Raw genomic sequence first — 12,857 nt, forward strand, 5'->3', positions numbered from 1 at the left:
CGGGGAGGAAAAACTGGGAGTGTACAAGGGGTCACAGGTAAAGTGATGGAAAGGGCCGGCCCATGACTGAGTAATGAGGGTCCTGGTCCAAGACATTTTAGGGAGCGGGTGGGAGGTTTACCTACTTGTATTTGTCTTGTAACCCAAGGAATTAAGTCCTTTTGATGGCTATTATAGGCGGAGGATCAGATGCCCATGCGCAGTCTTATAGACACGCTGGCCTTGGTGCCTTCTCGCCCCCGTCGTAAAGAGAAGGGATGCGTACCCGGTGGCTTGTATTCCCCGTGGGAATCCTACTGCCGTGGAACGTGCGTGCATCCGGTGACATGAAACGCACGCATACCCTGTGTATACTTGGTGGGCCCATGCGGGTACCCGGTGCCGTGTATCCTGTGCACACATGTGTTAGCATACCCGGTGCCGTGTATCCAGGGCACATACATGCCTCGGAACAGGCTTATATCCTATGTGTGCTATGGAACGTGCCGTGTTTCAGTGCACCTACGTGCGTATGCGCAGTGCCATGGACCCAGGGACATCCCGGTGCCGTGCCTGAGCGATGGAACGTGCGTATACCTTATGTCTACCCGGTGCCACTTAACATGCATATCCCCGCTGCCCCTGCCGCCTACCCGTTGCCCGCAGACCCCCTGCGCACATACATGCGTGCCGACCCGTCCCTGCGGGCCTACCCGTTGCCCGCGGACCCCCTGCGCGCCTGCCCGCGGACCCCCTGCACGCCTGCCCGCGCACCCCCTGCGCGCCTGCCCGCGGACCCCCCCCGCGCGCCTGACCGCTGCCCCTGCCCGAGGAGGCGCTACGCGCCTACCCGCTGCCCATGGACCTGCTGCAGGCCTACCCGCTGCGCGCCTACCCGCTGCCCATGGACCCGCTGCGCGCCTGCCCGCTGCCCATGGACCCGCTGCGCGCCTGCCCGCTGCCCATGGACCCGCTGCGCGCCTGCCCGCTGCCCATGGACCCGCTGCGCGCCTGCCCGCTGCCCATGGACCCCCTGCCGGCGTGACCCGCTGCGCCCCTGCCGGCGTGACCCGCTGCGCCCCTGCCGGCGTGACCCGCTGCCTCTGCACGCGTACCCGTTGCCCATGGACCCGCTGCCTCTGCACGCGTACCCGTTGCCCATGGACCCGCTGCCTCTGCACGCGTACCCGTTGCCCATGGACCCGCTGCCTCTGCACCAGTACCCGTTGCCCATGGACCCGCTGCACGCCTACCCATGGACACGCTGCCTCTGCGCGCGTACCGGTTGCCCATGGACCCGCTGCCCCTGCGCGCGTACCCCGCTGCCCCTGCGCGCGTACCCCGCTGCCCCTGCGCGCGTACCCCGCTGCCCCTGCGCGCGTACCCCGCTGCCCCTGCGCGCGTACCCCGCTGCCCCTGCGCGCGTACCCCGCTGCCCCTGCGCGCGTACCCCGCTGCCCCTGCGCGCGTACCCCGCTGCCCCTGCGCGCGTACCCCGCACGCTGTGTTCTCTGTCAGAGTGATTTCCGACACTAGGACTGGAAATGACCTGAAAGTCCTTGGAATGAGTTCCGGGGAATCACCGCAGCGCAGAGTTTTCCAGAATGCGTTCTGCTCTGATTTCAAATCATGGGCTGAAGATCAAATTCCAAGAAGCGTGGCTGAGGGGCCGTAGAATAGGTACATTATAAAGGATTTATAGCCGATAGAGGACAGAGCACGGACAGACAGCGACAATCAACACCCCGGAGAAAGCCTGCGCAGAAAGTTTAGGAAATAGGACACGTTTAGAAGCTGCTCCAAACGTTTGGGAGAACCTCGTGGCTTCAGACAGAAAAACACAATGTAGACGGCAATTTGTGACATAAAAAGCATCAGCTGCCCAAGATGTGCCTTCACTCGATGGGTGGGGCGCGGTGGGTGCCCTACCTTCCTCGTGGATCAGGTCAGATGGTGAGTTTGTCACTCAGTAGGTTACCGACAAGGACGTCATCCAGCAACAAGAGTAGTTTAGCCAACGATAAAACTACAGCCATGCAGAGCAGTCCTGGATCTCTAAAGAGCACCTGGGGGCGAGAGAGCTCAGCCTGGGACTGGATGGTGTTTGAGAACTGATAGGTCGCTCTGGGAAAGGAGGTTCAGGTGTTGGGTGGCATTCCCTTCGGCTTTTCCTCCCATCTGAAGCAGAGTGGAATAGAATGGGCGCCTGGTTAGCTCAGCACCCAGTGTCCCTCTCTTCCGTACCACGTGGTGTTCCGCATGGTCTGGAATCTGGCATGGATTCAAAGAGTTGTGAACGTTCTGTGGTGCACATTGCCGGTGGATCCATATGTGGCCGGTCGATCCTGGCTCATGTTTAATACAATCAAGTTACTAGTTTTGGAAACCCTTATGTGTCATCGCAGAGGACGTTACCGATTGTTATCTTGTTAGACGTTAGCCGCAGAATACACACAGCAGGGATCCTTATTTATGGGTAATGGTTTTTGCATACATATCTTTAAGTGCGATTGATGACATCATCTTTATGAGGCCAGCCCAAAAAATAATTGCAGATGATAGACAGATCAGAGCTACATAGTCATTCTACGTTCCAAGCCTCATGTTCTGGGTAGCAGAACGCCTTTGACGTGCATGTTAAATTTCACGCACTGTATTAACCTCCATAATTGGGATGTCTGTAGATACAAAGTTAGGGTTTTCCTTTTCTTGTTTGGGTGAATTTGTGACATTGCTGTCTGCGATTGGCGCCTCTTGGTGATTGCGCTGGAAGGTGGCGCTTCTTGGTGATTGCGCTGGAAGGTGGCGCTTCTTGGTGATTGCACTGGAAGGTGGGGATTTTTGGAGATTGCGCCAGAAGGTGGGGATTTTTGGAGATTGCGCTTGCATGTGATTCTATAGCAGATGAATCCGAGATCCATTTCTCTTGGTTTCAGTATTTGCTGTATGTGAGCCTGAGCCGGTCCATCTCTGAAAGTATTTAGAGTAACATTTCACATCCCGTTCCCAAATGTAACAAGATAGTATGTCGCATAAATAACTGACGGGAAGACGGGGGTATCCAAGACGGTCCTAAATTAGGCTACAGGCCATCCATGCGTTGATGATTGTCTCTGATGCTCTTCTCCCTGCTCGATAGTAAACTGTCTATGAGAGCCGTTTCCATTGACTTTAGGAGAGCCATTAAACAACAAACTATGTACTTGGCAGCAGTGGAACGCGTCTGCTTACTCCATGGATCATACTCCAATGATGCTCCAGCTCAAGGCCTGCTTCCCTGCTGCCCTCACCATAATAGATTAGCGACCTACTCGCATTTAAACGCAACAAACCCATTCTCCACCCGTAATCATCAATTCCTCCTTAATGGTTCCCTGGCACTTTAAATGTAATTTTGGATTCTTTTAGCCCCCTACCATCTCATTCCTCAGTTCACTTGAATATATGGGGATTTTTTATGTGCATTAGCCTTCTGCATGAAGTACAGAGCCTCACGGTGTATGCTCTGCGCCTTCTCTCTGATTAGTATTAATGGCGTAAAGTTTACATTAAATTGTCCCCGTAGTAATAAAAGTCACTTTGTAGCAACGATACCCTGGGGATACCAGCATATTTTTGGCTACGGCTTCCCTGTTCTATTTGCATAGTCTAATAGTTAAGATCATTTTTATGTTCTCTCCGTCACAATGAGAATAAGCACCGCGCACGTTATAAATGAACTCCTATTTCTGCCGCAATCTGTTGCCAATTGTCTAAGATTCGTATAATGAGTTACAGAAATACTGCTTCGGTTTCAGAGATGCCCTCAGATGTGCAAAGTCAGAAACCCACTCCAAAAACAAAAAAATTGCCCAGGAGAACCATTCATCAGCCTGTGTGATCTTAATGGGACAGAGCAAGAGCCAGTGTGATGGAACCTGTTGGCCGCTAGGGTTGTGATGTACAAAGAAAAATAGACAAACCCTACGGCTGCTGCGGATCTTCTTTGGAAGCTAAGGTGTCGATGGCAGCTGTAGGGTTCTAAAGGGTTCCTATTGTTCTAAAGCATTTAGTCTGTTGGCTGGTGAGACTGTGTGAATGATGCAGACAAACCCTATGGGTGCTGTAGATCTTATTTGGAAGCTAAGGTGTCGATGGCAGCAGTAGGGTACAAGTTGGGTTCTTAAGGGTTCCCGCTAGTCTCATAGCGATGAGATTGTGATGGTTTACACAAACCAGACAACCCCTACAGCTGCTGCAGATCTTCTTTAGAAGCTAACATGTTGATGGCAGCAATAGGGTACAAGTTGGGTTTCAAATGGTTCCTATTGTCCTACAGCATCTAGCCTGTTGGCTGGTGAGATTATGTGAATGATGTTGACAAACCCTACAGCTGCTGTGGATCTTCTTTGGAAGCTAAGATGTTGATGGCAGCAAAAGGGTATATGTTGGGTTCTAAAGCATTTATCCTGTTGGCTGGTGAGATTATATGAATGATGTAGACAAACCCTACAGCTGCTGCAGATCTTCTTTGGAAGCTAAGAGGTTGATGGCGGCAGTGGGCTACAAGGTTGGGTTCTTAAGGGTTCCTATTGTTCCACTGCATACATGTTGGGTTCTAAAGCATTTATCTTGCTGGCTGTTGAGTTTGTAATGATGTACCAGACAAACCCTACAGCTGGTGCAGATCTTCTTTGGAAGCTAAGATGTTGATGGCGGCTGTGGACTACAAGTTGGGTTTCTCAAGATCTGCAGCAGTTATGAGCTTTACAAAGAGAATGGTTGATGACGGACAGTTCTGCTTGAGTTTGCATGAGCTCTGAGGTCTTTATGGATACCCCACGTTGACCTCGCCGAGTATGATTGTAGATTTCATTGCCGTAGATATCATCAGATCTATTTGCACGCAGAGGAAAGATGAGGGTTATCTAAAGCCTGATTTGTGGTCTAAAAGCTGGCAGCCAATCTCAATGTGTAGCCCATTCGGGGAGAGGTAATAAACTGTAATGCACCTCAATAAATAGTACTTGAGAATAACTCCCCGGGGTATCATACACCAAAGACTGCATCGTACAAATGACATCGTAAGCGGCTTACGGCTCTACGAGTAATTACGTTTGCCACACATTTTTTAGCCGAACGCTCACAGATCTTGTTAAGCTCCTATAGAAACAGCTGGGCTTTGTCACTCTTCCTCGGAATCGGTCACACTGACAGTTTTAAGAGCCGGCCTCCAGATCTTTCCTTTCATAACTTTAATGGAAAAAATGTTGTGTCCATTAGGTTTCTGCATAGAAATATCTACTAAGGTCACTTGAAGAATAAAAATGTTACTGGGGGGAAAAATGGTCTTAAAGAAATAAAACCTGACGTGTAACATTTTAAAAACGTTCTAGAACGAAAGAAAACGCCTCAAGTTCCCTTTTTCACATTACAGGCAGAAAAATATATTTTTTTTTTGGATGGGTATTTTTTTTAGGTCTCCCCCCCAAAATTTTTGATGACTTTCTGGTTTGAGGACGTGTGATAATATCACTGATACGCGTAAATATAGAGAAAGGGGGACATTCTCCGATTTAACCTTGTTAATCCAAGTGGCAAAAAGACCGGCGCTGGCACACCGAGAGTTAACACATCATATATTGTCCCCAATGGAAAGCTCACTGATTTAATTACAGGATGGAACTCAATTCCGCCGTTCTTTGCCTTGTTCTACGGTAATTCTGAACGTTCTTCGTACCCCGTCTCACGCATCGCTTAGTATATCAAAGGCTTGTTTTGGTAACTGAAATGCCCCCTCCTCTCCCTTCCCATCACATCCTAGCAGACCCCTTGATGTCTCTGCCACACACAGAGAGCGGGCTGAAGGGCTCCATCTCCACCCATAGGTGGTGCTGGCAAATCTCTGGCTTTCTGCATCAAACTGCCTTCAGCTCCAGGAGGATCGCAGATGTTGCTGGGTTTTGATACATTGTATCTTCTCGTTTCCATTGAATCCCCTTTTCCTAGCCTGCTGGGGGTGATGAGGACCTGGCTCAGAGGCTGCCTGCTCTTCATCCTCCTTTCCAGGTGGGCTCTGGTGTCTCTGGCCACCTGGACTGATGAAGGACCTAAACTCAGAAGACCTGTCTTCTCTGGGTCGGTGCACGAGAACTGGCCCATAGGGACTAAAGTGAATGGGTTAAACATCCCCCTGAACAGGATCAGCCCCCAGCCTTGGTGCTCCGGGGTAACAGGTCGCCGGCTGCATCTGGAGCTGCTCGGGGACATGGGGTCTCTGTTTGAGGTCTATTTCCACCACAGGTATGCCCAGCTGTCTCTGAAGACCACCCAGGTGCTGGACAGGGAGGAGAGCTCCCGGTATGTGTTCAGGCTGGGGCTGTGCTGCCAGCGGTGCTGCTCTCTGGGGCATACCGTCAGCGAGCTGGCCGTGCTCACCGTGCACGTGTTGGATGAGAATGATAATGCCCCCCGGTTTGCCCCCGCGAACCGCTCCACGATCAGCCTGGATGAGACGGCGGAGCTGAGGTCCGTGGTGTTCAGAGTCTCTGCCCACGATCCGGATCAAGGGACTTCGCCGAGCCCACCAGCGACTACTTCTTCATCATCCCGAAGACCGGCCAGGTGGTCCTGGTGGGGTCCCTTCTCAACGTCAAAAAGCCCCTCAACCTGACTGTGTATGCCCGGGACCACGGCCAGCCCCCGCTGCGCAGCGCCCCCCTACAGATGCGGATCTGCCACAGGGCCAAGACGTTTTCGGTGCCCAGTAAAGGGAAGGCATCTCCGGGCATCTTCAGGCGGAAGAGGGCATCCCCCGTGCCCCAGGCGTTCTATGCCATCTCCATAGCAGAAGACGCCGCCCCGGGCTCTGCTGTGAGCGCCCTGGAACCTGGAGAACTCAATGGCTCCACATTCCAGCCAGTCTCCCCCGGGGACTGTCCCATTGGGGTGAACTGGGAGACCGGCGTCGTGACTCCCTTCAGGACCCTGGACAGAGAGTCCGTCGCCAAACACCACTGTCTCTTCAGAGTGCTGGACGGCACCGGTAAGGGGTCCATTCGAAACTCTGGTTTCCCTATTTCTCTCTTTCTCCCCCTTTCTCTCTGTCTCCCCCTTTCTCTCTGTCTCCCCCTTTCTCCCTTTCCCCCTCTCTCTTCTTGGAGTGATGCTGTAGGGGTGTTAATGTATGTTTCGTTGTGAGGGGTATCGGGGTAATGCAGTTATATGAGGGTCTGGGTTCCCTTTCTGGTGATCTTCACTTATCTGAGTGATTTATTAACTCTTTGGGTGTATTAACTCTTTGGGTGTACTAACTCTTTAGTTGTCTTGACTCTTTGGTTGTCTTGACTCTTTGGTTGTCTTGACTCTTTGGTTGTCTTGACTCTTTGGTTGTCTTAACTCTATGGGTCTATTAACCCATTGGGTGCATTAACTCTATGTGCTTCTCAATGTGCTTGGAGACTGTAAGGGTTAAATACCAGGAGCCCCTCTTACTTTAACCTTTCTCAAAATAAATGTGAATTATTACTTCCCAATCTTCATCGGCTAGCTGGCAAGAGTTACCTGCACTATCCAGTGTAAAGTAGTAGGTACTGGCGTAAACTCCCAACACGGGTGGTAACGTATAATGAGTGAACCTTTGCGAGGACCCGCTTCTATCAGTGTAATTAACGGAGGTTTCAGGGCTGCTGATCCGGATTAGTGGAGTAATGGGGGCTCTTTCAGGATTATCGCTGACACTTTGGATCCACAGATTTCAGTTCATATGGTGCTCTGATAATCCTCTTTACTCACAGAGGGGGTCTCCTGCCTCATACTCATCTGATACATTATCGGGCCGCTCGCACCTTCTGCGCGCGCTATACATGCACGCTCGCACCTTCTGCGCGCTATACATGCACGCTCGCACCTTCTGCGCGCTATACATGCACGCTCGCACCTTCTGCGCGCTATACATGCACGCTCGCACCTTCTGCGCGCTATACATGCACGCTCGCATCTTCTGCGCGCTATACATGCACTCTCGCACCTTCTGCGCGCTATACATGCACGCTCGCACCTGCGCGCTATACATGGACGCTCGCACCTTCTGCGCGCTAGACATGGACGCTCGCACCTTCTGCGCGCTAGACATGGACGCTCGCACCTTCTGCGCGCTAGACATGGACGCTCGCACCTTCTGCTCGCTAGACATTGACGCTCGCACCTTCTGCGCGCTAGACATGGACGCTCGCACCTTCTGCGCGCTAGACATGGACGCTCGCACCTTCTGCGTGCTAGACATGGACGCTCGCACCTTCTGCGCGCTAGACATTGACGCTCGCACCTTCTGCGCGCTAGACATTGACGCTCGCACCTTCTGCGCGCTAGACATGGACGCTCGCATCTTCTGCGCGCTAGACATGGACGCTCGCACCTTCTGCGCGCTAGACATGGACGCTCGCACCTTCTGCGCGCTAGACATGGATGCTCGCACCTTCTGCGCGCTAGACATGCACGCTCGCTCCAGGTGTTAGTATTGAGCTCCATGCCAGACACTGCTCAGAAAGGATGATAGGGATCAGAGTCCTCCAGCAAACAGAGCTCTGCCCCAAACTGTATATTAGTTTAGCTCCCGTGGATTAAATGCAGAAAAGTGCACAAAAACCCGCTGGCGACCCACAAATCGCGACTTTCCTCCCATAATAAATAAATCCAAACAGGAGCCGAAACAAACAAACGATTGCACTTTTCTGTTTGTTTAAGGAAATTGCTTTTTTCGAAGCCGTTTCAGCTGGAAATGCGTTTCCCTTTTGTTTCGGATTTGTTTATTGATGATTGGCGCTCGAGACGCCGCGTGTACCTTGCGATGCGAAATCATTAACCTTTTCAGAGTGCTGAAAAAACGTAATTACGAATGATGTCAGACGCCCTGCCATGCGGAGTGGGGCGCGCCGGGCGCTAATCACTCCGCGTTCAGAAAGGTGTTCACGGCGAGCGTTTCTAGAGAAATGCCACGGATCCATATCCTTAATACGGGCTGAGCCTGCGCGGGGCTCGTACCTCGGGAACTGAAATATTTCAAGGCTCTTCTGCATGTCGGAGAAAAGATTCTTCATTTTATGTGAGAAGCGGAGCTGAAGCTTCTCCTTTGGTGGACATATTTATACGTCCGGGTTCATGCGGTATATACGTCCGGGTTCATGCGGTATATACGTCCGGGTTCATGCGGTATATACGTCCGGGTTCATGCGGTATATACGTCCGGGTTCATGCGGTATATACGTCCGGGCTCATGCGGTATACGTCCGGGCTCATGCAGACCAGCATAAGACCTTGCTGAGAGAATGAAGATACTAACATGTTCTTTTATACGGTCGCTAGCAGGGTGTCTCGCGCAGGTAATTGTTCAGCTGACCGTCCTTTCTCAGGTTGGTGGAAGCAGATATCCTAACGAAGGCGAATCAAGAGAGGTCCGGAAACCCTCTAGGAAGAGATTCCCGGTGCATTGACTTTTAGTCTCATGTTAGACCCTCACCCGGTTTACCAGATACTTCATACCATCCTGAACTATAACGTGTCGCGGGATCGCCCCAGACGCAGAGACAGCACATTGTGTGGCCCTTGTCAGAGCCCCTAACCCCATGCATCAGATTGTGTGGCCCTTGTCAGAGCCCCTAACCCCACGCATCGCCCGCGGTGTGATTTTCCGCTGGAGACGTTTGCGCAGGCTCATTTAAAAGGGAAAGGACGGCTGGATCCGTAGCTCGTGGTAGCCCGGGGGCAATGTGATTTTCTAGATGTATGTAGCCGGAGCCATAGGCGGAAGGCGCCTGTCTGAGCGCAGCACGCCTCGGGTCACCGCACACCGCTTGTCTGATCTCGTGAACAACAATAATCATAATAATTGCTTTGGGGGGCGTTTAAATCATTTGCCACTTCTGGGGACTGGATACTGTTACCAAGGATTAACCCATGTGCATACACACAACCTATCCCGTTAGTAGGGACTGCTTTTCAGTGCAGAGCGCACATTAATCTTTAAAAAAACCCTATTTTAACTGCTTGGGTGGGTTGAATCACTTGAATGGTACAAGCTTATAATTAGCTGCTCTACAACATCTTATGTTTGAATAAAGAAGCCTTCAGGGCCAGGACAATGACTGGAGACGCTAGGCCGGTATTCTAGGAATAGTAGGAACTACATTGACATTTTGTAACCAAATTCTTCCCTTCGGAACACCGCCAGGAGCGGCTCTGTACCTCGTTCACCTGGAGCTGACCGTGGTGGACGTTAATGACCAGAGCCCAGAGTGGACAATGGAGCCCTCGCCTTTCCTGGCTGCGGTGTTACCTTCTGCCGGCCCGGGAACACGCGTGTATAAGCTACATGCTATGGATAAAGACGAAGATGTGTGCCATTTCTGGTGGGTATTCCAGAACCTTTTCTTCAAGCCCCCTGTAGGGCTTTTAACTTGGCATTGGGGCGAGGGTCTTCTTGCTTGAAGGTTTGCTCTCGATGTACAGTTTTATGACATATGTTGGCTTTCCAGGTGGAGAAGACAGATTTGTCATTGACCGCAGCACAGGTTGGATTCGGACAACTAACCAGAGTCTACAGGAAGGTCAGGAGTATCTGCTCAATGTGCAGGCCGCTGATAAGCTTGGGATGAGAGGTTCCCCGGCTGTCGTGTCTGTGATTGCTGGTGTCAGACCCCCACAATTTAAATAAGCTTCATACACCGTACACGTTCCAGAAAGCGCTGCCCCGGGAAGCACGTAAGTCGCCATTCAACGGTCTCTTTGGTTTTGGAGCCGCTGCCTGTGATGGATTGACCTGTCCTCCGTGTTCTAGGTTGGTGACCGTATCCGCGATATCACATCTAAGTAATCCCCTGAGCTATAGCATGGTCGCAGGTCCCCAAAGTGTGTTCTCCGTTGTCCGGATCACTGGCCAGGTGACGCTCATCAGGGCTGTAGATTTTGAGAGTGACCCTCAACAGTTTCTACTGGGAGTTACCGCTACCGAAAAGCCGACGGACCTGAAGAGCACCGTGCAGGTAGCCCAACAGACGGCGGACGGGGTCTAGGAGTATTTCTCTGTATATGCCGCAATGTACGCTGTTGTGTTGCCCCATATCTCATACATTCGTAGCCAGGTAGTCATTATGTTTTAATGAAGTACGAGATCAGGAAACAGAGCTCCTATAATGTTCTTCCATAATGTTCCTATATATTTTAATTAAAGTGCTGCACAGAGAGGCTCGCTAATGCCTGCACAGATGGTGGGAGACTCTAGCCCAAAAGGAGATAAAATAGTGGAATTTATGCATCAGAACGATGTCAGCTCGCGTGCCGGGACGTGCAACGCTTACGCACGAGTTTGGGGAGAACGCACCCCGGCAGGAGACGTTTAGTGGCTTGAGATGTCTCCGCGCGCATGGTATACATTTGGATGCGTTGCTATGTTATGCAGATTGAATATTTTTCTCATTGAATATCTTGCAGGTAGCGGTTGGAATCACAGATATTAATGACTGCAAGCCAGAATTCTATAGCAAGGATAACGTACCTGAAACAGTGCCTGCGGCAGCCGCTCTCTTACAAGGTTAATGTGATAGTCCTTGCTGGCGTGGGGGGGCTCTTATAGCTCTCTACCCGTACGCCCCACGAGATAGAATGCACTTTTCAGGTGATAACTCTCACTTCTTGGTATATTAGGAGATAGCGGCTGAGAAGAGGATCTATCTGTTAATTGCTGTAGGAGGTAGCATTTTATTATGCGCTTAGAATCGAGACTGACTCTTCTCCGTTCTGGGATTGGAAAACTTTCATTTTTTAAGACTTTGTCATATTTATATAGTATAATATATGGTATAGTATATGGTATAATATATAGTATAATATATAGTATAATATAATTATATAGTATTATATATGGTATAATATATAGTATAGTATATGGTATAATATACAGTATAATATAGCTTTCTGCATCAGTCTGAAAGATGTCACCCATGCGGTGAGATACTCAGAGTATGTATATGTTTGTGTGTATGTATGTGTGTGTGTGTGTATATGTGTGTATACATGTGTGTATGTATGTGTGTCTGTGTATGTATATGTATGTGTGTGTATGTATGTGTGTAAATATATATGGATGTATGTATGTGTGTATAGATATATATATGTATGTATGTGCGTGCGTGCGTGTGTGTATGTATGTGTGTATATATTTATGTATGTATGTGTGCGTATGTATGTGTATAAGTGTATAAATGTACTGGGTAAAATGCCATTTTCCCTTTAAGGCTTCAAAATAATCACCCAGTGATATCTGGGAATAAAGAAAGTGAACGTCGAGCGATCAGCAGCAGACTCAATTACAGCCGTAATCCCCAAAACCGTACGATTGTCCTACTATAGGGCTGTTTCAGCTGCCAGCTGTATTGATGTGTAATGATATGGTGTATCGGAGCGCCGCGCGTGCTTATTGTTCTTGTGTTTGCTTCTAACCAGTGACAGCCACCGACTGCGACTCCGGTTTGAATGGCGAGGTTTCCTATTATTCTTTGAGCCCCGATTTTGGCATCTCCAAGGAGGGCGTTATCAGCCCCGTCCGGGAGTTGGATTACGAGAGGCCCAACCATCTTTACGAGTTTGTGGTTCTGGCGATAGACCACGGAGAAGACCCAAACACCGGGACAGCCACCGTCCGCATCCGTGTCTCCAACGTGAACGATGAAGCTCCGGAGTTCTCTCAAACCACGTAGGTGCAGCTCACGAGACTCTTCTTAGTTAGGGTAGTGCCGACATGTAGGTGGCAAACCTTTCCCCTTCACAGCGTGGAAGTAATGGATCCAAAACAGATTCAAACTTGAGAGTTTTGGGCAATCTTTCCCAAAGATTAATTGTTAAAC

General features: G+C 50.4%; 1 pseudogene; it reads left to right on the forward strand.

Annotated features, from left to right (window-relative positions):
- Positions 1–602: 602 nt before the first annotated feature.
- LOC149299235 (neural-cadherin-like) overlaps positions 603–12,857 on the forward strand; it is a 32,185-nt pseudogene continuing 19,930 nt past the window's right edge.

Source organism: Sceloporus occidentalis, unplaced genomic scaffold (genome assembly GCF_023333645.1).
Source record: "Sceloporus occidentalis isolate IW3139 unplaced genomic scaffold, rSceOcc1.0.p SCAF_29, whole genome shotgun sequence".
Lineage (NCBI taxonomy): Eukaryota > Metazoa > Chordata > Lepidosauria > Squamata > Phrynosomatidae > Sceloporus > Sceloporus occidentalis.